Source organism: Rattus rattus, chromosome X (genome assembly GCF_011064425.1).
Source record: "Rattus rattus isolate New Zealand chromosome X, Rrattus_CSIRO_v1, whole genome shotgun sequence".
Classification (NCBI taxonomy): Eukaryota; Metazoa; Chordata; class Mammalia; order Rodentia; family Muridae; genus Rattus; species Rattus rattus.
Window position 1 is genome coordinate 52,633,660 of NC_046172.1, and position 24,663 is coordinate 52,658,322.

Below are 24,663 nucleotides of genomic sequence, written 5' to 3' on the forward strand. Positions count from 1 at the left end.
ATACCTATTAACTGGCAGTTTTGCTAGCTTTTGAGATGTTTAATTTTTATCATAATTGCTATTCCTTAGATATTAATACATGTGGAATTTAGTTGGTAGAGTTGTCTCTCCATTGAATAAACTTGATATTCCCTGTAATGATAGTTTGCTTTAGTGTGCAGAACATTTAAGTTTCACATAATTTTAATTGTCAATACTTATTACTATTTCTTGTGCTATTGGAGTCCCATTTAATGCTGAGGTCCTGCCTCAGTGTGAGGAGGGTCTGAGAAAAGGAGGAGTGGGAAAAACACTGATTCAATAATGACTCATCATCAGTAAAAGACACAAGCTGTCAGTTCAGGTACTCTCTGTTCTCTGAAAATTCTCATCATTCTTTCTTCTCCTTTTTCTCATTTCTGACAGAGAGCCTGAACCCAGTCTTTTATTTACTAAAGCTACATCAAGACTTTGATCATTGTTAATAATCTTTATATATTCTTAAATTTACAAAAATTCTATGAATACCGTTCAGTAGTTCTAATTCATGTTTTCTTAGAGCAGAAATTAAACACCAAGCAAAAGCATATTTCCTTATAGATTTGTACAATCTGTTCTTTTCAGGTAGCTGTGCACAGCTCTTGTGGTTTCCTGGTACAGCAGACAGCAGTTTTTAGTAACGATTTCTTGTAAGAACAGAAAGATGACAGACTACTAATTTTGAAATGATTTCTCACAAAGTTTTACAATTTATGCAAGTAAAGCAGCTAGCTTTCTATAATATCTTTCTAGGCATCATCATCTCCAATTCTTCAAGTAGCTAGGAAAATGAAGTACTAAATTTTATATGCTTATAGATCATTTTTAAATTCTCTAATCTGTATTTTCTCATCTTAGCAATTCCATAGTCTCACTTACTCTCTCTTTCTAATACTATTTATTTCTAAGTCATACATAAATTCCTATTTTTTCTAACTATAGATTTTTTTTCCCCTGAGACCACTTTAACTCTCTATTCTTGATGTTCCCAAGTTCACCCTGGCTAATTAATACAGCCCTCATTGAACCACAGGGTACATGTGTCTCATGATTACAAATTCAAGGCCAAGTCTGGGAGTGAACTATTTCTACAAAGGACCATGTAGGCTTTTATGGCCTCTGTGCTTATGTTATATATGTCCTTTTTCATGGCCCCAAAGGTCAAGTGGAGAGCCTGTTCATTCTTCTCCACCACCTCATGACCATCTGCATTCCTCATCCCTGAAAATTGTATCTGTCATTTATTATGATGTTATTAGCTCTGTGTAATGGGGGGAAGTGTATTTCCCCAAAAGAAAGTTTGAAAGTAGAGTAATAAAGACAGCTTCAGGGCAACAGCATCCATCAGCACACATGGGGATCATGGGGATCAATGGCCTGGTGATGTTTCAGAGGCAGGAACTGTGTTACACCTTAAAGCAACCATGCTGGACTGGCAATTTCGGAAGCTCTTGTCTAAGCAAGTAAGAAACCCTGGAATTTCCTGGGCAATTTTGCCATTTTAAAGCTTCAGGTTTTAAATTAATGTCTATAATCTTGTGTTGATTTTTATATAGACATATGGATACAGTTTTGTTGCTCTGTATCTATAGAGTATGCCACCATTTCTCTAGTGTATATTTTAATAGTCTTGTCTTATATTATGTGGCCATATCTGTATGCATTTATTTCTTGGTCCTGTAACCTGTTTCATCGGTCTCTATAACTGTCCCTATGCTAGTTTCATGCTAACTTTGGCCCTAGGTCTGTACAGTAGTATAATTTGACGTCAGATATTGTGATATTTCCAGAAATATCCAAATCTTTGCTTTGTTTTGTTTTTGCTTAAGAGACATTTGAAATTGGTTTCTTCTTACTTACTAAAAGTATCACATTTAGTAATATAGCTACTTTCACAATATTAGTTTTGCATATCCAGCAACATGGAAGCTCTTCTCTATTCCCTTCTTCAGTTTCTTTGTTTAGTGTATCAAAGATTTCTTGTATAGATATTTCAACTTCTTAACAAGATTATTCATGGGTATTTTATTTTTAAAGCCATTGTGTAAGTAATTTTTCTTTCAGAAATTTGATCAGTTGTATACATTGATTTTATGTGTTACAGTTTACTGTATTTGTCACATCTGAATATTTTCTGGTAGGGTCCATAAGTTCTTTTACATAACAAGCTATTCTGCTAATGAATTATGATAGTTTCATTTCTTTCTTACCAATTTTTACCACTTTTCTATCTTCTCTGGTATTATGGCTGTGGCCAAGACTTTAATCTCTTCATGTAATCTGAGGGGAAAGAATGGACTCCCTGGTTTCTGTTAGATTATAGTGGTAATGTTCTTAGAAACTCTGCTACAGACATAACTAATCAATATCAGAGAGGTTGTGGGAGCTATGGTTTGGCAACAGTGGTGGTAGTCGCTGGAGGAATATTTATCGTTTATGTTAACTTTGGATAATATCATTTCACCAAACAGTCTCAGCAGCAATGAAAAAGCTGATCACTAGAGTCAATGTTCTGGATAATGATCCTTGCAATTATAAAAGTGAGATCAGTGGCAGTGGGTGTGTCTGAGTTAGGATCACTATTGCTGTTATAGAATATCATGACCAAAGCAACTTGATACAAAAGAGGTTTATAGCTGTGTATCTTTACCAATGGTCATCAGGGTATGAACTCAAACAGAGATAATACCTTGAGGCAGGAGCTGATGCATGAACTATGGATGGATACTGCTTACTGGCTTGTTCTCCATGGCTTGTTCTTCCTGCTTCTTTATATAATGGAAATCAGAACCACCAGCCCAGGGATGGCACCACTCACAATAGGTTAGGCGGTTTGCCACAAATCACTTATTACTACAGGCTTGTCTATTTACAGCCAGATCTTCTGGAGACAGTTTTAGTTGATGTTCTTTTTATTTTATTAATTTTATTTATTCACTTTACATCTCTCTCACTGCCCCTCTTCCTAATAACCCTCTTACACATTCTGTCATGCATGCTCCCTCCCCTTCTCCTATGAGAGGGTGGAGGAGTCCCTAGCTATCCCTTCACTCTGGCACATCAAGTCTCTGCAGGGTTAGATGCATCCTCTCCCACTGAGGCCAGACAAGGCATCCCAGCTAGAAAAAACATATCCTACAAGAGCTTTGGGATAGCTCCCATTCCTGGTATTGATCAGGACCCACATGAAGATCAAGCTGAACATCTGTTACATATGTGTAGGGGCATGGGGGCTACATATAACCCATGTATGTGCTATGGTTGGTGGTTCAGTCACTGAGAACCCCAAGGGTCCATGTTAATTGATTCTGTTGGTCTTCCTGTAGATTTCCTTCTTTGGGCTGGCAATCATTCCCCCAACTTTTCCACATGAGTCCTTTAGCTCCATCCAGTGTTTGGCTGTTTCTGCATCTGTTTCAGTCAGCGGCTGTGTGGAGACTCCTGGAGAACATTTATACTTGAATCCTGTCCACAAGCATAATGGAGTATCATTAATAGTATCAGTGATTGGTGTTTATCTATGGGATGGGTCTATTATAGGGCTGGTTATTTGTTAGCCATTTCCTCAGGCTTTGTTCTAACCCCTGTTACTGCATTTCTTGTAGACAGGTCAAAAGTTTTGTGGATGGATTGTTATTCAGATTACTCCACTGGAGGTCCTGCCTGGGTACAGGAGGTGGCTTCTTCAGGTTCCATATCTCCAAAGTCTACGAATCAAAACTAAGGATACCCACATTGATTCTTTGGTACCTCTCCTATCCCAGAGCTCTGGCAGTCATTGAAATGCTCTCCACATCCCCATCCATGTCACATGCAGATTTCCATTCATTGCGTATCATCTGGCCCTTCACTGTCCTCCCCCATGCCTGATCCTGAAACCTGTTGTTCCTCCCTTCCCTACCACCCTGGTTTCTGTGTCTTTCCCTCCAGGAACATTTTATTCCCTTCTAAGTGAGATTCAAGCATCCATATTCGGGCCTTTCTTCTTGTTTAATATCTTTGGGTCTGTGGAGTGTAGCATCCATATGCTATATTTTATGGCTAATATTGACTTATTTTTTCCTTATCATTTTTATTGGATATGTTTATTTACATTTCAAATGTTATCCTTTCCCTATTTCCTGCCCATAAATCCCCTATTGCATTCCCCCTTCTTCTATGAGGGTGTTCCCCAATCCATCACAACACCCTTCCCTGTCTCCCCACCCTGACATTCCCTTACACTCGGGGGATCAAGCCTTGGCAGGACCAAGGGCTTCTCCCATTTGTGCCCAACAATTCCATCCTCTGCTACATATATAAACTTACAAGTGCGTACATACCATGCATGTCCTTTGGAATCTTGGTTACCCCAATCAGGATGCTAGTCTCAAGTTCCAACCATTTGCCTACAAAATTCATGATGTCTATGTTTTTAATAGCTGGATATTATTCCATTGTGAAAATGAACCACATTTTCTTTATCCATTCGTCAGTTGAGGGACATCTAGATTCTGTAAGTTCCTTGCTATTATGAATAAAGCATCTATGAACATATTGGAGCAAGTACCTTTTGTCAGATGGTAGAGCATCATTTGACTGCATGAACAGGAGTGGGATGGCTGGGTCTTGAGATAGAACTATTCCCAGAATTCTGAGAAACCACCAAATTCATTTCCAAAGTGGTTGTACAAATTTGCACTTCCATCACCAATGGAGGAGTATACTCCTTGCTCCACATCCTTGTCAGTATGTAGTATCACCTGAGTTTTTGGTCTTAGCCATTCTGGCAGGTGTAATATGGAATCTCGGAGTAGTTTTAGTTTTTATTTCACTAATATTATTTAAGTGCTTCTTGGCTGTTCAAAGTTCCTCTCTGGAGAATTCTCTGTTTAGCTCTGTGCCCCATTTTTAATTGAGATATTTGTGTTGTTGGTGTTTTAAGCTCTTTATACATTTTGAATATTTGTCCTCTGTCAAATGTAGGATTAGTAAGGATTCTTTCACAATTCATAGGTTGCCATTTGTCCTATTGAGAGTGTGCTTTGCAGTTTCTTGAGGTCCCACTTCTCAATTATTGATCTTACTTCATGAGCCATTGTTCTATCCAGGGAAGTTATATCCTGTACCAATATATTCAAGGCTATTTCCTTCTTTGTCTTCAATGACATTTAGTGTATTCAGGTTATTTTGAGGTCTTTGATCTACTTGGAGTTGAGTTTTGTGCAAGGTGATTAATATGGGTCTATTTGCATTCTCCTACATGTAGGCATCAGATAGACTAGCACCATCTGCTTAACATGCTTTCTTCTATCCATTGTATGGTTTTGGCATTTTTTTAAATTAAAAGTCAAGTGTCCATTGTATTGTGGGGTTATTTCAGGGTCTTTGATTCATTTTCATTGATTAAACTTTCTGTCACTATACCAATATCGTACACCATGGAGTTTTTATAATTATTACTCTAGGTATAGCTTGAGGTCAGGGATAGGTGACTCCTCTAGCTATTTTCATTGTTCAAGAATGGTCTTCCTCATCCTGGGATTTTTTTGTTTTTCTATACAAAGTTGAGAATTGCTCAGTTAAGGTTTGTAAACAACTGGGTTGGAATTTTGATGGGGATTGTAATGTATCTGTAAATTTTTTTGTTAAATGGCCACTTTATCTATGTTAATCTTACTCATCCATGAGCATGGGAAATATTTCTATCTTTTGATATCTTGCTCTATTTCTTCTTTAGTGACTTGAAGTTCTTGTTATACAGGTCTTTGTCTTGCGTGGTTTGAGTTACACCAGGATATTTTATATTATTCATGGTTATTGTGAAGGGTGTTTTTTTCCTTAATTTCTTTATTGGCCTGTTATTTGAATAAAGAAGGGCTGCTAATTTCATTGAGTTATTTTTGTACTGAGCCTCTTTGCTGACATTGTTTATCTGCTGTATGATTTCTCTGGTAGAATTTTTGCGGTTGCTTATATATACTACTGTATTAGCCACAAACAGCAATATTTTGAATTTTTCCTTTCCAGTTTGGATCCCCTTGGTATCCTTTAATTTTTTTTTTATGGCTCTGGCTAATTTCATGTACTATGTTGAATACATATAAAGATAGTGGATGGTGTTGTCCTTGATTTTAGTGGAAGTGTTTTAATTTCCTCTACACTGATTTTGTTTGATGTTGACTCTTAGTTGACTATTGCTATGCTTACTTTTAGGTATATTTCTTGTATCCTTGATTTATACCTTTAACATAAAGGGTTGTTGGATTTTGTCAAAGGCTTTTTAAGGATCTAAAGACACAAATATGTGATTGAAGTACTTTGTATTTTGAGCCATTCCTGCAACCCTGGGATGAAGCCTACTTGACCATGGTAAATGATGTTTCTGATGTGTTCCTGGATTCAGTTCATGTGTATTTTATTGAGTGTTTATGCATCAATGTTTAGAAGAGAAATCAGTCTGAATTTCTCTTTTTTTGTTGGGTGTAGGGAGCTGCGACGTGCCGTGCCTCAAAGATGATGCTGGTTTCCGCCTTCCACCCTCCCAATGGTGAGTGCTCCTTGTAGCAAGCAAGTCCTTATTTGGCTATGACTGCCTGGCCTGCTAACGTTCGCATAGTGACAGCCTATCTGCATGACCCATGTGGCTTGCTAGGATTGGCCAGTGCTAGCTATTTAAGAGTGGTGCGGGGGCTCCCCGGGGTCAGAAGATTGTATCTAGGTTCCAGAGTAAAACTGCTTGAAGAAGATCTTCGCTGGTCGTGTCTTCCTTGCTGGTCGAGGTTGGGCGCGACAGTTTGGTCCTTATGTTTCTATTTTGCGCAATAGTTGATGCATATTCACATTAACTCTTCTGTGAAAGTCTGGTAGAGTTCGGCACTAAAACCATCTGGCTTTGGGCGTTTTTTTGTTATTGTTGTTTTTGGGTTTTTTGTTTGTTTGTTTGTTTGTTTTTTGTTTTTTGTTTTCTGTTTTTTGTTTTTGGTTGGGAAATTTAATGACTGCTTCTATTTCTTTAGGGGTCATAGGGCTATTTGCATGGTTTACCTGATCTTGAGTTAACTTTGGTGAGTGGCATCTGTCTAAGAAATCATTCATTTCATTAAGACTTTCCAATTTTGTGGAGTACAGGCTTTTGAAGTAAGACATAATGATTCTTTGAAATTCCTCAGTGTATGTTGTTATGTTTCCCATTTCATTTCTGATTTTGTTTATTTGGACACTTTCCTCTGACTTTTGGTTAGTTTGGTTAAGGCTTTGTCTATTATGCTGATTTTCTCAAAGAACCAGCTCTTGGTTTTCTTAATTTTTTTTTTTTTGCTTGTTTGTTTGCTTATTCGTTTCTGACTGATTGATTTCAGCTCTGATTCTATTATGTCCTGCCTTCTACTCTTCTTCAGGATGCTTGTTTCATTTTTTCCTAGGTATACTTTTAAAGTGTTAGTATGAGAGCTTTCTAATTTTTTTTTTAGTGTAGTCATTTAGTGTTATGAACTTTCCTCTTAGCACTGCTTTCATTGTGTCCCATAAATTGTGTCCCCTTCATTTTCTTCAAATTCTAAGAAGTTGAATTTCTTCCTTTACATTTTCCCTGACCCAGAGATTACTGAGTAGTAGAGTTGTTCATTTCTATGATTGTGTAGGTGTTCTGGTGTTTTTGTTATTGTTAAAGTCCAGCTGCAATCCATAGTCATCTGAGAAGATACAAGGCATTATTTCAATTTTCTTTCATCTGTTCAGCCTTGCTTTGTGACTGACTATATGGTCAATTTCGGAGAAGGATCCATGAGATGCTGAGAAGGAAATATATTCTTTTGTGTTCAGGTGAAATATTCTACAGATCTCTGTTAGGTCTATTTGATTAAAAATATCTGTTAGTTTCATTATTTCTGTTTAGTTTTTCTCTAGATGACCTGTCAATTGGTGAGAGTTGGATGTTGAAGTCTCCCACTATTAATGGGTAGGACTTGATGTGTGATTTATGCTTTAGCAATATTTATTTTACAAATTGTAAATTATGAGTATGAAATGTCTTTCCCTGTCTCTTGATTAATTTTGGTGGAAAGTATTATATATTAGAATGGCTACTCCAGTTTGATTGGGTACATTTGCCTTGAAACTTTTTCCCCAAGCTCTTTACTTTGAGGATATGTCTATCTTTATTGCTGAGGTGTGTTTTTATATACGGCAGAATGATGGATCCTGTTTTGCTTCCATCCTGTTAGCCTGTGTCTTTTTATTCAGGAATTCATTTCATTGACATTGAGAGATATTAATGACCAACGATTTTTTGATGTTGTTGATGTTAGTGTGTGTGTGTGTGTGTGTGTGTGTGTGTGTGTGTGTGTGTGTGTGTGTGTTTCTGTGTGCTTCCCTTGCTTTTGTTGGTCTGGAATTATTTATTTTCTATGTTTTCTTAAATGTAATTATCCTCCTTAGGATGGAGTTTTCTTTCTAGTACTTTCTGTGGGGCTGGATTTGTGGATAGATATTGTTTAAATTGGAATTTGTCTTGAAACATCTTGTTTTCTTGATCCATAGAGATTGAGAATTTTGGGTTTAGTAATCTAGGTTGGCATCTGTGGTTTTTGCGAGGTTACAGGTATTCTGCTTTTCGAATATCTATTGAGAAGTCCGATATAATTTTGATATGTCTGCCTTTGTATGATACCTGACATTTTTCTATTGCTGCTTTTAATATTCTTACTTTGTTCTGTAGATTTTGTATTTGGATTATTATATAGAAGGAGGTTTATTTTGGGGGTGGTTTTGTTCATTCTGATTCTATAAGCTTCTCATGTTTATATGCATCTCTTTCTTTATATTGGGAACCTTTACTTCTATGATTTTGTTGAAAATATTTTCTGGGCCTTAAAGCTGGTACTCTTCATTTTCTTATATTCTCATTTCTTCTTGTGTTAGGGCTTTTCATGTTATTCCAGATGTCCTGGATACTTTGTGCCATGAATTTTTTATATTTAGCAATTTCTTTGACTGACATATCAATTTCTTTTATTGTATCTTCTATGCCTTTGATTTGCTCTTTCATCTCCTATGTTCTGTCGGTGAGGCTTGCATTTGTTGCTCCTGTTTTCTTCCCTAGGTTTCCCATCTCCAAGAATCCCTCAGTTTTTGTTTCCTTTATTGATTCTGTTTCCATTCTCAGGTCTCAAATAGTTTTGTTTATTTCCTTCCCCTTGTTTAATTTGATTTTGCTCTATTTTTAAGGGATTTACTTGCTTCCTCTTTAATGATCATTATCTATTTGAATTTATTTTCTTATATTTCTATAAGTGATTTATTTGTTTCCCCATTAAAGGCCTCCTTTATCTTTATAAAGTTGTATTTAGTGCCATTCTCTTGTTCTTTGATTGTGTTTGGATATCCAGGGGTTTCTGTAGTAGGGTGGTAGTACTCTGAAGGTGTCATATTGGCCTGACTTTTGCTGATGTGTTCTTTTGAGGGCCTTTAGACATCTAGATGGATTTGGTACTTTGATGTTCCTGTTGTAGTAGTTATTGGGAGGGGGTTTGTGTTAACCTTGATAGTCCTGTTGTGGCAGGCCTCTAATGGGTATAATTTGGCTGTATGGTTCCAGATTAGCATGTATATATAGTTCAGTATATATACATATACATATATATGTATACATACATATATACATATATACATATATATATATATCTTTCAGTATTCACAGGTCTGATAAAGATGAGTTGGCAAAAGAATGGAGGTCTGTAGGATCTAGCAGACTGCTCAGTATAGCTGGGGTGTCCCAGAAGACTCAGCATGCATGGAAGTTGTGTATGACCATTCTCAGGGTTTCAATATAGTATCTTACCTGATTTAAAAGATCTTTTAAATTTTAATTTTATTTAGTGGATGTATATTGTGGTTTTGCTTGTATATGTGTGTTTGTATGTGTTGGTTTGTGTGTATGTATAAGTGTGTACATGTGACATGTTGAGCATAGGACAACTTCCTGAGACATTCTCTTTTTTCTCCTCAATGGATTACGGGCATTGGACGGAGGTTGTTCAGATGATCAGAAAGCAGTTTTACACATAGTGGCAACATGTTGCCACAAAAACTGCTTTTTACATCTATACCTAGATCATTGTTTTACATTGAATTTTGTTTGAAACTCACTACCATGAAATATTTTCCTAAGAGATTCATCCAATGAAAATCTAACTTATTGGCAAGTCACAAGAAATTAAAATTAATTTTTTTTATCTACCCAGAGAGATGAGACATAATCATTTGGAAATATAAATGTACTTAATAGTATGGTATAGTATTGTACATAATATTATAAGAAAAGTTTGTTTGAAATAATTTCCCTGGACAAGGTATATACCTAGTCTTATTGTAGCTCATTATGCTGTGTTTGTTTGATGTCTCAAAGAGGTGTGCTCTTTTCTGAGGGGTGGCAGATGGGAATGGGTCTGGTAGAGAAGTGTGGTAGGGAAGAGAGACTGAAAGGGAAAGGAAGGGAGAGGAAAGTAAGTCAGGATGCAATATATGAGAGAATTAATAACATAAACATTCACAAACCAACATATATAAGAGATATGTAGATAGTAGCATTAAAAATATAGCTGAAAAATAAGATTGATTGTATAATTTATTGACATACATATAAAATGAAGTTTTTAATATTTTCAATAAATCAGATAAAATCAGGTAAAGTAACATATGTTATTTAGAAATTAAGAATTGGGGAAAGTAAATTTACTAGTCAGACCAACTAAGCCCTCACAAGTCTAATTTTGATGAGAATTGTTTTCTTATCATCTACCCATTTCACAGGCAATAGGAACAAAATTCATAACATATTTTTTAATCCAGTACTTTTGATTTTTACTTGGCTTACTGGCAATCTAGGTTGTTGTCACTATGTCCTTATTTCTTTGGAAATGAATCATTAAGACTATATGTGGTCTATGAACTATTTGGTCTGATGTAGTCATCTTGAACCTTAATAAAATAGGCCTTATTTTTGTTTCAACTACTTTCATCAAAAAGCTGAGCAAGTTACGAACTTGATACAAAGGACAAGTACAATGCTGACAGGAAATAATATCACTCGAATCTATTCAATATTTAAATGTTTGCAGCTTCTGTAAGTAAGAATAGAGAAATGTGACTTTGGGAGTTTGTGAAAAACTACAAATTAACTATGTCCTTCTGTTATGATATTATTCATCTAATTCTAATAAAGTGATGTCCATATCCTGCCTGATTCCCATGAGCACCATTACTTAAGGTATAACACTAGTACCTAGAAACAAAACATGAAGTGCATTCTTTGAATATATATGCTTACATGAGGAGAGTGATTGATGTTTTTTTCCTGTTGTTTCATGCTAGGTGAAAAAAATATTTAAAGCCCTTATTGCTCCTCAAACTTCAATAAAAATGTAAATGATAAACATTGCTGCAAGAACACCACCTATATTTTAAAAAACATTTCTGAAGGACAGGAATAAAAACAAGATAAAGGTAGTTGAATTCACAATAAAAATGAAACTAAGAACATTTATTACTACTATTTTGTACTATAATTTTTGTTCTACAGATGAATAAATCAATGTACTTTAATAAGCAAAAGTACCTTTTCCCAATCTTATCAAATATATTTTAAAATATTATAATTTCTCTATCCTTTTCTTTAGTCCAATGTAGAAGATTGCTTTATTGAAATTAAAGACTATAATTACTTTTCTGGCCAAAAGGATCAAAGTGAACTTTTCATTATCAGCAGGTAAACTCTTTTCAAGTCTTGATCAAATACTTTGTAGAATTTTTTCCACCTACATTTAAAACTTAAAAAGTAATTTAATTTTCTCCTAAATGTTTCATAATCATGCCCTTTACTTAGCAAAGTGACTGCTATTACACACCAGTGTTTTTATCATGCTCTAATTTGCACTTAGAAGATTTGATTTATGCTATTTTTCTATATAAAATTAAGTGGCAATGACTTTCTTCTAATGATGAATTGCATAAAAACATTGGTGTCTAAAATTTTATTGAAAATGTAAACAGTAGGCTTCTGGGTGGCCTGGGAGGCAGTACAGGACAGAGATGCTGTCAGCAGCAGGTGACACTGAAGCTGGCTTGCAGGTGGTCAGAAGCAGGTGGACATGAGTGCAGTGGCTACATGCTAACCACCCCTGCACTCCTGTCCTGGAGCACAGAGGACCAGGAGCCAAGGCCACAAGGCCTGCCTGTACCACAACTAGAGTTTAGCCAGGAACGGCTGAGCTCAATGATTCCACAGAATGGTGGAAGGAGTTCAGCCTAGCCTTGCCTGGGGTGTATTACAAGAGAGTCTGGCTGTTTTAACCATACCAGCAATCATTAGAACATGCAAACGGGCCTAAGGAAGATTCCATTTGAGTTTTTAATCCTCACATGATAGCTGATGCACATCTCTTACAACTTTCTTGGGTGCCTACCTCTTTAAATGATAGCCAGGGCTCCCTGCAGAGAGTGTCTGCCTCTCAGGTAATACCACTGTCTTCTGCAGAAGGCCATGAACATCCTGAGTGGTATGGCTCATTACAACCTCTTTTCTAATGTCTTCTGCTAAGCAGGAAATTATCCAGAAGTCAGAAAATTCTGTATCAAAGTGCCTGGAGCCTCATAGCTCATGTAATAATTAGGCTCAGCGGAGATCTCCCTGCCTGTGGATTTGGGTTTCTGGACATTACTGGGCTGCTCACATACTCTTTTTAATTAAAAGATTTATTTTTGTTATTTAAATGTTCTATAATCTTAAAGTGAATTTTACTAAATGCTAATGTCTAATCAAGCTATGTAATTCTCCAACTGAAGTTATCAGGGACAGAACCCCATTTATATTAAAATGGAAATTGTGAACAGCTGTCTGGCTTTGGTGTGCTGGGCAACTCTGGAGACTAGACTTGTTTTTGCCAGACCAGGAAGCTTCCTGAGCGGATGCCCTGCATAAATGTCTGGACAATAGAACTGATTCCCTGTTCTTTAAGTGGAAGCTGGAGGTGGGCCCCAGTCTTGTCTTCTATGTGTCCATTATGTTCTTTACAGAGCTTGTGTTCCCTGCCAGGAACACATGGAATAACCTAGTGTATACTAACCCTGATGTGTGGTCATGGTGAGGCCCACACTGCAGAACAGTGACAGGGGAATGCAGGCTGCCAGGACTAGTGTGATGCTGTTTGTGAGGGAGACACTCCAACATCATAGGACATAGCTGTTAAAGCAAGGAAGAAGCAAGCACTGCAGCTGGCTCAGACATGACAGTCCATGCCCAAACAGCTACGACTAACATATATGTGTGCTTTGTGGCCTTTTAATTTCAAAACACTTTCCATGAAAAGAAAATATTTCATTGCAAGTTATTAATAAATTTACTGAAATAAGTAAAGAGCAAAATTATGCCAACTTCATATATATGAATATATATTTCTATCTGTATATATTTGTATATATATATATATATATATATATATATATATATATATATATAAAGCAATCCAGTAAATGTTTTAAAACATAGGGATTGAAACAAGAAATAACTCTAATAACATTTAAGAATGTAAAAAGTGAAACAAAATTCAAAGCAATACAAATTTTATGAAAGCAGTAGTCCTAGATTTCTGAATCTTGGGTCCACTTGAGAAACAGAAGATATCAGCTTAATGGTTTGCAAGGTAAGTTTTCTTTTATACCATGGAAACAGAATAAGGACTGAAGATTGAAGCATCAAGATTAGCATATGGAAGAAGTCAAATTTCATAGATATAATAGAAATACATTTACATCTGGTATTCATGTAATAGAGCATGCAGGAAAAAAGTACCAAATATACAAACATTTTAAAGATTTATTTTTTTTTACATTCCAAACACTGCTACCCCATCCTGGTTGCCCCTCATAGAATCACTCCCCCCTCCCCTTCTCCTCTGAGAGGGTGGGCCCCCTGTGATTATTCCCTGACCCTGGTGCATCTAGTCTCTGCCAGTTTAGGTACATACTCTCCCACTGAGACCAGAGAAGGTAGATCTGTTCAGGAAAAAACAGTAAGAGTCAGGGCTCAGCTCTAGTTTTTGGGTAACCCACATGGAGCCTGATCTTCGTGTCTGCTATATATGTGTCAGCGGCCCCAATCTAGCCCATGTATGTTCTTTAGTTGGTAGCTGAGTCTCTGAGAGCTAATACTGGTCCAGGCTTGTTGATGCTGTTGGTCTTCTTTTGGGATTCTGATCCTGTTCAGAATCTTCAATCTTTCCCAAAGTTTTACATAAGGGTCCCTGACCTCTGTCTAATGTTTGCCTGTGGGTATCTGTATCCGTTTCAGTGAGAAGCTGGGTAGAGCCTCTCAGAGAAGGGTTAACATACACTCCTGTCTACAAGCACAAGAGTATCAGTGTCAGGGATTGTCCTTACCCATGTTACAGGTTTTAAGATGGGTGGGTTATTGGTTGGCCATTCCATCAGTTTCTGCTCCATCTCTGCTCCTCTATTGCCTTTAGACAGGACAAATTTAGTTTAGTTGAGAACTTGGTAAAATATTACCATGTATACCTGCATTAACAGCTGTGGAACTACTATTTAATAATATCCATACTGTACCAATTGAAATGAACAGTGGGTGATAAGGCTCGGGTTTTTTTACTATAGGAATAGATGATTAAAGATAAGCAGGAGAAAGAAGCTAAAGTAGTCCATGCAGTGAAAGAATGAGGTTGGTAACAAAAGTATAGAATCATATTTAACCTTATATAGGCACTGACAGATACAAACTATGTAGATGTATTTATATGCCTAGGGCAGGAAACATATTTATTTGCCTTGTTAAAGGAGATGGATGAAATCCAAGAATATTTTTAGTAGTACTAGACAGTACTACCACCACCCAGGTTATATTTTCTAGCGCCATATCCAGTAGAAATATATTCAATAAGATGATCCTGAGACTATGAAGAATACAATCAAGATGAGCCTAAAGCATTTTATAGTACCAAGATATATAGAAATGCTAAAACAATGTAAAAATAAATGAAAATAACATTTAAGCATGTGTGTCAAAAGGGCAGGGGAGTGAAATGATAGAAGCAACAATGTGTTCAAAGCTGAAACAGTTTAATTAAAAGAAAATACAGAATACTACTATCCTTTGATTTATGAGGAGAGTTGACATGCAAAATGATAACTCATAATATCAGCACCCTTACTACGTATGATGTGATGAAAATGATACTTTAACTCTCTACAATTCTTCCCAAGTGTTTAATAACCCAGACCAATTATAATGAAAACATTATACCAATTATAATGAGGCCATTCTATAAAGTATGTGACTAGTACTTCTTGAAACTGTCAAGATATTCATTAACCAGAGAGAGCCTAAGGAAGAACAGCAAATTAAATGTAATTTTTTTTACTCCCAAGATAAAAGTGTCTCTATTGCAACTTGGGAATATCTTGCCAGACCAGTTATTGTTGTGGTTCATAAGCTTTACAGCTACGCAGCACTGTTAATTGCTTTTCTCCCTTGGTAAAGCTTGCATAACACCCTCATGATGCTAAGGAGAACTAGTGTCAGTGAGGAGACTTCTAGAATATTTTGATTGATTTCTCCAAGGCTGTGTTGAGAAAGTGTATACTGTCTTCCACAATGAGAGCTTACTATCTTCATGTGCTGAGAGGCCACCATAGGAAATTGCCATATTTGCATTGGTTTCCAAGTCTCTGTACTCCCTTAACCAACAATTCAAAGACAGAATTCCCTTGCCTGATGCTTCAGTTTTTGTTAAGTAATCTGTGGTGTTTGTGTGATGTATTATCTACACTTAAATCTTATATATAGGAACTGGAGAAATGAATTACTGGTTAAAATATGTGGGGTTTTTGCACGTGACCCATTGGTTCTCAGCACCCACATGTTGGTTTGTAATATCTATATCTCTATATCTCTTGATCGTGATGCAATTATTACAGAAGCCAGCGGCTAAAGCAGTCTTGAACAGTACTCAAAATGATGTATACTTTAGATATTGGGCTTTTCTCTATGTAGACATCTAGATTCCAAGCACAATTTACAGATGATGCCTTTACATTTCTAGTGTCTTTCCATATCTCTTTCTTCAGAGCTTTAATGTAGAGGTTCTTCACTACTCTGATTAGATTTATTCCTAGGTATTTTATTTTTCTTGAGGCTATTGTTAAATAGGATGGGGTCCATGATCTCCTTCTCTCTATGCTTGTTAAAGTGTAAAGAAAAAACTATTCGTTTGTGCAAGTTGATTCTGTATCTTGCCCGATGGCTGAAATTATTTATAATTTTTAGAAGTATTCTGGTATAAATTTGGGATCTTAATATGTATCCTAATATATCATTTATAAATAGGGATGGCTTAGTTCTTTATCCTCTATTTGTATCCCTTTAAATTCCCCCTTTTATTGCTTCAACTTGTATTTTAAGGACAATATTGGAACAGAGTAAAGACAGTGGATATCCTACCTCATTTCTGACTTCAGGGGGATTTCTTCAAGCTTCATTCCATTTAGGATGATGATGGTTGTGGGTTTCACATATAAAAATGTTATTGTGTTCAGGTATGATCACTAGCCCTATATTCTCTAGTAATTTTATCACAAAGGATCTGTCAAGGCCCTTTTCAGTGTCAATTAAGATGATCATGTGATTTTTTTCACTTAATTTATATTGTTTATTACATTCATTGACTTGCATGTATTGAACAATTCATGCCTTTTAAGGACAAAACAAACTTGGTGATGATGTCTAACATTTTTATGCATGTCTATCTACTTTTATTATTTTTTAGTCTAAGCATTATTTATTATTATGTATTCTATGCTCATTGGGGATATTGTCCTGCAGCTTATTGCTGTTATTGTTTCTTCATCTTTTCTGGGTATTCAAGTGATACTAGCTCTACATAAGGAATTTTGAAATACTGTGTCTGTTGTTATTTTCTGTAAGAAGATGTGTATGTATCTTTGAATGCCTGGTAAAATTCTCCTGGGTATATATCTGCTCCCTGAACTTTTCATAGCTAGAAGGTTTATTTAATTAACATTTTCATCTCATTTGTTTAGTCTCTTTCAGTTGTTGACTTCTAATTGTTTTAGTTAGTGGTTGACTAAATCTAGAAATTAATCCATTTCTTTTAGGTTTCCCAGCTTAATGCAGTTCTGGTTTTTAAAATATTCCCTTATAGTATTATGATTTCTCTTGGTATTTTTTGTAATGGTTCGCTCTTCATTTCTGATTTTGTTAATAAGGGCCCTCACTTTTCTTCTTTTGGTTAGTTGAGGTAAGAGTTTGTAAATTTTGCTTATCTCTTAAATTTATTGTTTTTTTTCTTTCTATTTTGTTGATTTCTCCTCTAATTTTTATTATTTCTTGATGTTTACTAGGTTTGAAATATTTTCACTTTTCCCCCTAAATTATATATATATATATATATATATATATATATATATATATATATATATATTCAGTATACACCACGATTGCAGCTCCTCCTGTCCTCACAGAACCCCTGATCCCCACACACAACCACTCATCCCAACTCCCATCCTCTTCTTGAAAAGGAAGAGGCCTGTCATAGGTAGACATTTTAGAGCTAAATAGGACTCCTTTCAATGTGTCCTGTGGATTTGTTGTACTGCATATTCATTTAGTTTGAGGAAGTTTTTATTTTTTCAATTTGTTCTTTTTCTTTGACCCATTTCACTATTCAGTAATGAGTTGTTTAATCCCCTTTAGTTTGTTTATTTACTACATTTTTGTTTTATGTGAATTATTGCATCGTAGTTAGACCCCTAGGACACAAGGAGTGATTTCAACATTTTTAAATATGTAAAGATTGTATTTGCATCCAAGGATGTAATCTATTTAGATAAACTTCAATGTGCTGCTTAGTTCCCTATGTATTGTTTAGTATTTTGAAAAAAATCTGTAAATCTATGTAAGTACATTTGATAATTCTTATCAATTTATTTAGATGTTTCTCTTTATGTTTTTGTCCAGAAGATATGTATATTGGAAAAAGTGAGGTACTGTAGTCAGCTACTATTAATGTACTGATGATAATCTGTGACTTAAATTCAGTAGTAGTTTTATTTGTTTGTTTTCTGAAATTGGGTAACCCAGCGTTGCTGTGTATATGTTTACGATAGTAATGACTTATTTGTTAACTGGTCCTTTGATGAGAAAAGAAGTATTACTCTTTATCACTTCTGATTAGTTTTATTTTGAAATCTATTATGTCAGGAATTAAATTAGTGATGCCTGCTTGTTTCCTAGTCACATGTGACTAGAATATTTTGCCATTCTTTTTTTTTTTTTTTTTAATTAACTTGAGTATTTCTTATATACATTGGTGTTATTCCCTTTTCGGTTTCCGGCAAACATCCCCCTCCCTTCCTTATTATGTTCCTCCCAACCTCCTCTATTGCCGCCCTCCCCCACAGTCTAGTTCACTGGGGGTTCAGTCTTAGCAGGACCCAGGGCCCCTTCCACTGGTGCTCTTACTAGGATATTCATTGCTACCTATGAGGTCAGAGTCCAGGGTCAGTCCATGTATAGTCTTAGGTAGTGGCTTAGTCCCCTGGAAGCTCTGGTTGTTTGGCATTGTTGTACATATGGGGTCTCAAGCCCCTTCAAGCTCTTCCAGTTCTTTCTCTGATTCCTTCAACGGGGGTCCCATTCTCAGTTCAGTGGTTTGCTGCTGGCATTTGCCTCTGTATTTGCTGTATTCTGGCTGTGTCTCTCAGGAGCGATCTACATCCGGCTCCTGTCGGCCTGCACTTCTTTGCTTCATCCATCTTGTCTAATTGGATGGCTGTATATGTATGTTGCCCATTCTCTTATTTCAAGGAGGTGCCTATCTTTAAAACTGAGATGTCTCTTAAAGGCAACAGCTAAATGAACTTTGTTTTTCATCCATTAAATCAACTTGTGTCTTTTGAATGGAGAATTGAGTGTATATATATATATATATATATATATATATATATATATATATATATACATACATACATATATTGTAGTCATCCTATTGTGGATTTTTGGTGGTTCTGTTTGTGTGTATTTCATTCTGAAGGACCCAATTTAAAATTACAAATCCCATTTTGCTTTCAGACACAATTTTATGATTAATTTGCCCTTAGAGTGAACTTAGCTTCTGGAAATATCCTAAATTGTTCCAGGAAACATACGACTCTGACAACAACCACAATTCACCTAAACAAACAGCCACTTCATCCCTAAAAGCAACCAATCAGTTCTTAAGGAGAAAGTACCTACTGTCTCAAAATACATTGATTAAGCTAAAAAAAAAAAACATTACTTTTACTAAGCTGAAATAATTTTAGCCAGTAGAAAAGCACTCAAACATTCAACTGGAGGTCAGCATGTAGAATATTAATTGATCCATTCCTATGGCCCTGTACAAAGCTCAAGTCCAAGAACCTCCATATAAAACCAGATACACTCAAATTAATAGAAGAAAAATTGGAGAAGAGCCTCAAACACATGGGCACTGGGGACATTTTCCTGAACTTAAAAGCAATGGCTTATGTTCTAAGATCTAGAATCGACAAATGGGACCTCATAAAACTTCAAAGTTTCTGTAAGGCAAAGGACACTGTCATTAGGATAAAATGGCATCCAAGAGATTGGGAAAAGTTCTTTACCAATCTTACATCCTTTAGAGGGTTAATATGTAATATATACAAAGAACTCAAGGAGTTAGACTCCAAAGAGTCAAATAACCCTATCAAAACACTGGGGTACAGAGACAAAGAAAGAATTCTCAGCTGAGGAATATCGAATGACTGTGAAGTACCTAAAGAAGCGTTCGACATCCTTAGTAATCGGGGAAATGCAAATCAAAACAACCCTCAGATTTCACCTCACACCAGTGAGAATGGCTAAGGTCAAAAACTCAGGTGACAACAGATACTCATAAGTATATGTGGAGAAAGAGGAACACCTCCATTGTTGGTGGAATTGCAATCTGGTACAACCTCTCTGGAAAACAGTCTGGAGGTTCCACAGAAAATTGGAGACAGCAATACCTGAAAACCAAGCTATACCACTCCTGGGCATTATATTCCAAAGATGCTCCAAAATATACCAAAGACACATGCTCTACTATGTTCATAGCAGCCTTATTTATAATAGCCAGAAGCTGGAAAGAACCCTGATGTCCCTCAACAGAAAAATGGATACAAAAAATGTGGTACATCTACACAATGGAGTACAACTCAGCCATTAAAAACAATGACTTCATGAAATGCATAGGCAAATGGATTCAACTGGAAAATATTCTGAGTGAGGTAACCAGTCACAAAAATCTACACATGGTATGCACTTACTGATAAGCAGATATTAGCCCAAAAGCTCAGATTATTCAAGATAAAATCCGCAGACCACATGAAGCTCAAGAAGAAAGACAACCAAAGTGCGATGCTTCGGTCCTTCTTAAAAGGAGGAATAAAAATACTCATAGTAGGAGATATGGAGAGAGAGTTTGGAGCAGTGACTAAAGGAATGGCCATTCAGAGCCTGCTCCACCTGGAGATCCAGCCAATATATTCATAGCTACCAAACCCAGATAATATTCTGGATGAGAAGAAGTTCATGCTGACAGGAGTTTGATATAGCTGTCTCCTTTGAGACTCTACCAGAGCATGAAAAATACATAGGCAAATCCCAGTAGCCAACCATTGAAATCAGAATCAGGTCCTCATTGGAAGATGTAAAAGAAAGGATTGAAGAAGTTGAAGGGGTTTGCAACCCCATAAGAAAAATAATACCAACTAACCAGAACTAAAAGGGACTAAACCACCATCCAAAGAGAACTCATGGACAGACCCATGGCTCCAGCTGCATATGTAGCAGAGGATGTCCTTTTAGGGCACCAAAGGGAGGAGAAGTCCTTGGTCTTACCAAGGCTGGAACCCAAGTATAGAGGAATGTTAGGGCAGGGAGGCAAGAAAGGGTTGATGGTTGGGTGGGGGAATACCCTCATAGAAGAAGGGAGATGGGGCATGGGATAGGTGTTTAAATGGATAGGAAACAGGAGAAGCAGATAACTTTTGAAATGCAAATAAAAATATCCAAAAAATTAGGGAAACACTAAATAAATAAATAAATAAATAAATAAATAAATAAATAAAAATGCATCAAGCATATGTCGACCAATCACGTGACTTCCAAGATAGCAAGTCTCTTACCCTGCTGCACCCATGATAAAAAACACAAGGCTTGTACCAGCTCAATATGTTCCACACCATTTACTGACTTTGAGAAGTTGGAAGGTTCAATCTTGAATACTTGTTGCTTTTACATAAGTGTTGGATTCCTGGTGGTCTCTGGTGTTCAGTAGGGACCCTGAGATGTTGGCATCACAATGCCAGTCTCTTTCATATGCTATGTCCTCCTATAAGCCCACAATAATACTTCCTGCATTTGCATTTTTTAGTTTTGTGGATATAATTTTTTCTATAGGCTGTGTTTGTTTTAGAAACATTTTCTTTCTCTTTCAGTCTCAGCGTATAGTTTTGCTGAGTGTGTTATATTAAGTTGGCTGTCATAGTCATTAAGACTTGGAACTCATTGCTCTGGAATCTTCTGGATTTCAATGTTTCCATTGAGTCATTACCTGTTACTCTAATGGGTTTTCCTTTACATGTGAATTGTATTATTTTCTCTTGTAAGTTTCAAAATACTTTCTTTGTTATATATTCTTAGTATTTTAATGATGGTATGTCATGGGGTTTGTCGTTTTTATGTTCTCTGTACTTCTCATATTTGCGTGGGTGTGTCTTTTCTTAGTTTAGGGGAAATTTTCTTCTCTGATCTTGTGTCTTTCCCTAGTTTAGGGTAAATTTTCTTGTATGATCTTGTGTCTTTCCTTAGTTTACCAGAAGTTTTAATCTATGATCTTGTCAACCTTCTAGTCTATGCCATTGACTCAGAATTTTTCCTCCCTCATCTATGCTTATAATTTGAAGGTTGTTTTTGTTTTTTTCATAGCCTCCCATATTTGCTTTGTGTTTTCTCCTATCTTAATTTTTTTACGTACTTTGCTTATATTTTGATCATGATCCCAGTTACCTTTGGAGTTCTGATACTAGATTTGGTTTTATCTTACCTGTAAAGCTTTTGACTTTTATAAAGATTGGGTTTTAAATTTCATCTTTCAGCTTTTGAGTCTCCATGAAAGCTTTTGTTTCTAATTTATTTACATTCTCAAGTCTTAGATGGTCTTTGTCATTGCTATCAGCCTTATGTTTGATTGGACATCACCCATTTATTGTCCTTTAGCTCCTTATCCTAGATTTCATTAATGTGTCCTCGCTGTGTTTTGTTTATACTCATTGAATTCTTTGATGAAGTCTATGCTTCTTTTAAGATTCTGTGTCTTGGAGTTTATTTTGATAATTCTTTTGGGTTAGCATTTCTATATTACTAGTGTGTTTTGAAGAAAAGATAGTGGGTTGATATTTCATATTTTTGGTACCCTTGTGATGAGATATGGGCACATGGGCTTCCTTTGTTAGTTTTGGGTTTGTTATGGAATGAGAGTTTTGGAAAAAAGAGATGATGTCAGGAGTCATACTGGGTCTAAAACTTGGAAATGGTTTGGCTAGAATGAAGTGAGGAGGACAGAGCACACTGGAGTGGTATATAAAATGTGCTTCCTGTTATAAGCCAGGGAGTGTGGGGAAAGTTAAAAATGATTACAAAGATTGAGTATGAATTGGGAAAGTCCTGTGGTGTGAGGAATATCTGGGGAGGATATTGTGCCAATCCTAGAGCTCTTCCTTCAAGGCAAGAAGGTCTGACTAGGATTATAAATTGATTGGGGAAACCAGGAAAAATCTAATGCCTGTCAGAATGTCATGGATGGGTCAATCAGAATATAGTGCAATATACACCAGGAGAATCTAGGAAGTCGAATACTACTAGGGGAGGTGGATGGCTTCCAGAAGGGACATATAAAGTTTTCAGGTGGTTTGAAAACTTTGATGTGAAAGCTTACAGTTTGATGTGAAGTGGGACAAGGTTGAGAAATAAGGCCAGGGCTCTGACTGTGGGACTCAGGCTAGATCAGGCTTATGGGGAAATGAGGATAGGGTAGTTAGGAATACTCACCAGGCTAGACCATAAAAGAGGGCATGAGGTATCTGGGTTCCTAATGCAGGGATGGAAACAGCACAGAAGCATGTAATTAATCTTTACTCTCCATGTGCTTCAGTAGATTGTACATAGCAGTGTTACCCTTTCCCTTGTAAGCTGTGTGGGAACAAAGATAATTAAAAGTACCACAGAAACCCCATTTGTTTCCATTTAAGGACCAGGCCTGATTCCAAAACTAGACATTAAGATACTAACTCGAGGAAAAGACCATAAAATCCAGAAACAAAGTCATAATCCCCCACCCCCAAAGAATAGCCTGAAGATGAGCATCAAATGGGGAAATGTCTCAGAATGAGTCATCTCATCTTTGCTAGGCCGCCATATTTTATCCTATGGTTAAACATTCATGACAAAGGAATGCAGACCACTGACCATCTGTGGCCCCCTAGTACCCATCAATGAAATTTTAGATTACCTAATCCTTCTAGAGAGTTCCTCTGGTTTTCTATGAGAAGACTTGCATGCCTTTGCCTGGGTCCACCATTTCAAAATATGATTAACCCCTGCATGCTGGTTATTTCTGTAGAATAAACAATCTTTGTCTTTGCATACTATCTGAATCTAAGGTCTTCCTTCAATAATTTTCAGACCCTTACAATATAGCTCTATTCATTCACCATCAGCAGCCAGAGGAACTCTTTTAAATTTCTAGGGACTTCAAATGAGGCAAACATGGAATATGTGGCTTTGACAAAGAAAAGAATTTCAGATCTAGATTGTATGAGGCAAAGTTGAAGATTTATTCAAAGATGTTTAATAAAAACTTTAAAAAGAGAAGCTAAGAGAAAGAAGGCACTCACTTTCAAGCAAGTTACAGATACCTAAGAACAGTACGTGGGCTCCTCAACAAAAAGTCACATGAGACATACCTACCAATCGGTATTAGTTTCTGATTTGGGAATCATAATAATATTAAGAATACATACCATTTTGGTGACTTTCAGTTTACATCTCAGGGTTACTATAGATATTGTTTTACTTTTTTCTTCTATTTTGTGTAATTGATATTGTAGAGTAGTTTTGGAGGTAGTCTGTATTGTATTCTCTGCTGGATTAAAAGCAAAGGATACTAAGGTTGAACAAGGGCTTTCTGGTGAAATTCCTGGAAAAGTTTAAGTTTCAGCAGGGAAGGAAGAAAGGCCTTAAGCAGTTGTCAAGTGTGCTAGAATTCTTGCTTTTCAGCTGTCTAGTAGCTTCAATCAGACACTGAAAATAGAGGCACCTTAAATGAGTTATGAAAAACATCACCCTATTGAGACACCTAAATCTTCAGTTCTTCCTTAGTGAATGAGCCTTAATGAAACCGTTTTTCTCATTTGTTTAATTTTTGTCTTTGAAAATGCAGCAAGATAGAGAAACCAAATTAAGTTCAGGATTTGTGGTCAAGAGACTTTTATTAGAGAGGGAGTGATAGGTTATATTAGGATAAAAATAAA

At 36.2% G+C, this 24,663-nt stretch overlaps 1 pseudogene; it reads left to right on the forward strand.

Moving 5' to 3' along the window:
• The first annotated feature begins 2,311 nt into the window (after window positions 1–2,311).
• Window positions 2,312–12,367, forward strand: LOC116888738 (annotated as a pseudogene).
• The last annotated feature ends 12,296 nt before the right edge of the window (window positions 12,368–24,663 follow it).